Raw genomic sequence first — 5,091 nt, forward strand, 5'->3', positions numbered from 1 at the left:
TTCTAGATGGCATCCACAAAAAAGCAAAGGTATTTTCATTGATGACTATTCTCGTAAATGTTGGATTTAATTCATGCAGAATAAGGACCAAACCTTCACAAAGTTTTGTGAGTTCAAAGCCTTGGTCAAGAAAGAGTCAGGGAAGAAGATCAAGGCCTTGAGAAGCGACAATGGTGGACTTCTGTGCAGTGGAAGGAATTAAACGAGAGTTGACGACACCTCATAACCCACAGTAGAATGGGGTGGCCGAGAGGAAAAACAGAACTATTGTAGGGGTAGCACAGGAAATGTTGCATGACCAAGGCCTACCACTTCACTTGTGAGCTGAAGCATGAAACAATGTGGTCAATTTACATAATAGAAGCCTGCATCGCATACATGGGATGGAGACACCAGAGGAAGCTTTCTCCAGTAAGAGACCAGATGTGAGTCACTTGAGGATCTTTGGCTCATCAATATATTTCCATGTGACAAAGGATGCACGGAAGAAGCTTGAGCCGACAGCAGAGTTTGGGATATTTGTGGGGTACACCGATACGCCTCACAACTATTGAGTGTACTTTCGTACCTGTCGGAGGATAGTGGTTCACAGAGATCTCAAGTTTTATGAGGAGAAGGCCATGTGAGTTTCCCTTGAGAGGGAGCTCCAACTATAGGTTGTGGAGGAACTGTTGGTTCCTAAGGAAGAAGAGCCTCAGACTGATGCGGAGTAGCCACATGCAGAGGTTCCAGGAGTGGAGACATACACTCAAGCAGAGTCTTCCAAAGATGGATGGAAGCGCACAAGAGAAGTTGACAGATTGTTGGAGGATGCAAGAGAGAATGTGGGAACACCATCTTCTCAGCGTAGACAGAGGAGGTCATCCGAGAGGTACACTAGATACATGGCCCTTGCTGGGAAATGTGTTGAGACTGAGCCATATTCATTTGAGGAAGCAATGCGGCAGTGCATTTGGGTTGATGCTACGGTGGAGGAGTATGAATCCATAGTTCATAACAGTGTTTGGGACGTGGTTCCGAGACCAGAGAACAAGTCAGTTGTGAGTTCCCGTTGGCTTTACAAGGTAAAGAAAGTTATTGATGGTAGTGTGGAGAAGCATAAGGAAAGATTTTTTGCCTATGGATTTTCACAAGTTGAGAGGATCATGTTGCTGCAGTATATTTCGACAGGGGAGCAAGATGCTAACATTTTGACAAAGGCATTGTCAAATTGTAAATTCGAGTTCCATAGAGACAGGATCGGGGTGGCAGATAATCCCTTTCTTTTTGAGAGGGAGTGTTGAAATATGGCACCAAGAATATTCCAATTTAATTTTTCATTGAATTAAAATCGAATTTAGTCTTAACAACTACTTGGATATAATTAATTAATTTATTTTAAATTAATTAGTTAGAGAAATTCAAGTTAGAAGTCTTTCTAAAGTCATGCAAGAGTTATCCCTTAAATTAAGGAGATAAGATTGAGTTATATTTGAGTTGTAATTAGTTAACTCAGTTTACTGAGTTAAGTCCAGTTAAATAAGTTCCAAACTATTTGAGGAACTAATAATAAGTTAACAGTCAGTTGATGCATTAATGCACTCAACTAGTGCTACTCCAGTTAACTAAATATTCCCTCATCAGAAACCCATGCATGTCTATTCTAAGAAAGACCCAGTTGAGATAAATGTTCAAGGACAATGTACTATTAGTTTCATGTGTTTTCTCATGGAGAAAATTCATGCATGCAGTCAAGGATTTATCCTTGAGGATTGCACAGTTTTGAAGGATTGGTTTTCCACTTGGTAAATGAAAATCATCCACAAGGAAAAACACAAGGAAATAGGAGCTTGGAGGGTAGAGAGGAAGGTTGGAGAGAAGCCAAGATTACCTGTCAGGATTTGTGAGGATTGTACTGAGAGTTGGCTAGCTGTGAGAGCTAAGGCTTTGTAGAATTCCTACATATTTCAACCATGTATGATAATAAAATAGTGTGGGGTTTTTAGCTGAGGCTTTCCCCAAAGTATTTTCATGTGTATTGTGCGATTGATTCTTCTTCTTCAGGTTATATTTTTCAGCTTGATCTTTAAACTTCCGCAAATTGATAGTAGAAGTAGGTTATAATATTCTGCTTTGATTTATATTGCATTATCGAGTTAACCTACACAAATTTTCTACACAGTGAACAACGAAATATTTATCATATGTGACATTTTATTTAAATTAATTTAATTAACTCTTTAATTAAACTAATTTCTTTTGATTGAATTAATATTGTAATCTCATAATAATCTATATTGTTGTGTTTATTACAACATCTCTCTAGCACATATGGTTTTAGCTTACCCAGGTACTATAATAGGTTACAACAATTTATAATTAAGTTGTTAGAATAATTACTAAGTATTATTTATCATCATCATTTACCTCACTTCATACATTTTTTTTTGGTTAAAGGGTTATTTGTCCAATAATTCTAGTCAAAGCCACCATCCCAAACAGAAAAGGGTCTAATTAGGGCCCTGACTGGGTGGCTTTCCCCTAGTGTTTATGAGTTCAAATAATACCATCAATAGGTGGATAAGGCATGTATTTGCATGAATTTTAACAAAGGTCCAACCCCCCATATTTTTTCCATGTGGATATCCTCTAGCCAATGAAATATTGACACATTGTCTAACCACGTGGACCTGATGACACGTCAGTTTATAGGTGCCCCAATGAAGGCATACCACATCATCTATTGGTGACCTGATGATGAAATCATAGCATGTGATCAATGACGTGGGGCTTTGATGTGGATTCACAGGTGGTGACATCGGATTGGACAAGTGGTAGAACAATGACATGCGGCAACAAAAGATTGGCTTAAGAGTGATGATGTGGATGGACACATCATTGATGACATGGTACTACCATAGAGTATGATGTGGCATGCACAATCAACACTTTTATGTGGCTAATGAGGTTGAATTTGAGTGACACATGGCATAACTTAGGTCGCACCACATCGAACAGATGGCATCATGCTAATGTTTCCTTGTGGGTGACCGTCGACCCTAGAGACTAGGTCAAACTTTTAATTTTCCATAGGTCCTAGATATGGTCTATGAATGTCCTTAGCACATAAACATACTAGAAACCCCTGACTCGAAACTTAGCACAACATAACAAATTAAGAGTTAAATCAACAATAGCACACAAGAATATTGGCCCAAATAGGACCTCTTATTAGTCCATTAACCAAAAAACACTAGGGATCCCCTACCACATATCATGACCCTTCATATCTCTAATACAAATGAGAAGTGTACAATAAAATACATAGTTTATCCTTTGACTGATCTATGGCTTCAGATCTAATCTTTTAGATATTCAACCTTCCAAAGAAAAACACAAGTGCATACTTGAGCTTGTCCTTCATCTCACAGTCCTTGGATTGTTCGCAGTCCTTTGCAACCATTATTTTTGAAATCATTGCTTCATCTCCTCCGAGTCTGCTAAATATTCACTTCATATTACAAATATATCCTTCCTCTCTCATATCTGATCCTTTGTGGCCAAATCTCTATGACCGCCCTCAAATTTGCAGCACTACAGACTAATTTTCACACAGATTTACTTATTGTTATGCACAAACCTATTTGTAGACCTATCCATGGCCAAAACCAAGAATCTCTATGGGAAGATCTTGGCCTCAATGAACAAAAGTCGACCCTCTCTAGGACTCTTTCACTCCACACTGTTATCCTTCACAATGTGTGTCTACGAATCTCCTTTGGTCTCTTATTTAAACTTTTTTGTGAGTGATGTTATGTTTTTTCCTTTTCTATCAAGAAACCCTCATTAAAAACTCATACACAAATTAGAATAAAAAAATAATTATCTTAGGTCCAAACCCAAACCACTCGAGTAACTTGCCCAAGAAACTCCCTTTTCGTGGGTTTTTTCCACTTAGAAATACCTTCCGAGCTACCCAAATTCTAACACTCCCTCTTAGAGAGGAAGGTATTTCCTTCAAACCTTGAAATCTCTAGCTCCATGGCTTTCCTTTGATACCCATGACCGTCCTCATATGGGTCGTGACTTTCCCTTACAAGGCCATAACTATCATCATGTGTGCCATGTATTATTTTGTACTTGGCCAAGATTTATCTCGCATGGTGCATGATTGTTCTCACATGTATCATGAAGTTTCCTTACACCACCATGAGTGTTCTCACATGGTTCATAACCATCCTTGCATGGACTGAAAAATTCTCCCTCTTAAACCTGAGGATTCAAACTTTCATTGGGAGGTTGGCATTCCTTTGCAATCTCCCTTTGAGCTAGAATTCCTTTGAGTCTACACAACCTCCATTGCCTCATTCATTTTGTCTCTTGGAAAGTGTTTCTACCAAACTTATGTTCTTTCAAAGTCATTCCAAAATTGTGGTTAAACATTGGGTCTAATCAACTCTATACCACCACAACTCAACTCTGCAAGTCATCTCATCATCCTAGGTCAAATAATTCATGTTCATATGGCTCCCTTTCTAGATGTGAAAATCCACAACCTAGTGAGGATATTATCTCACCATCAACTTTCCATTTATGCAAAGCTACCTCGTCCAAGCAAAGGCACCCTTTTTGTTGAGCCTCGTACTCCATGTCTAGGTAACACTGCTACTCTCTGCAACAACTCCCTCCAAAATTGCTTCTTGGCCATACTCTAATCCATATTCTCTTTAAAGTAAGTCTGATATCATGTTAAATTTTCCTTAGGCCCTATATCTAGTTTATGTCTAGACTTGATCATAAACACATTGAAGGTACCCAACTAAAAGCACTTTGCACAACGAAAATATTACAAAAGTTAAATAAACAATAGTACACAAGAATATATGAACCCAAATATCAACCTTTATTAGTACATTCATAAAGAATCATTAGGGTTCTCGTACCAAATATCATGACCTTCAGATCTATAATACAAATGATTAGTTTATGAAAAAATAAATAGTTCTACCACATGTCATTGTTCTACCATAATATTAAATCTATAATATTATCCTTCACAGTGTGTGTATAGGCTTCTCCTTTGGCTTTTCATTTATAATTTCGTGTGAGTGA

Source organism: Pinus tabuliformis, chromosome 7 (assembly GCF_031772625.1).
Source record: "Pinus tabuliformis cultivar Carrire ecotype Pingquan chromosome 7, CPIR1, whole genome shotgun sequence".
NCBI lineage: Eukaryota > Viridiplantae > Streptophyta > Pinopsida > Pinales > Pinaceae > Pinus > Pinus tabuliformis.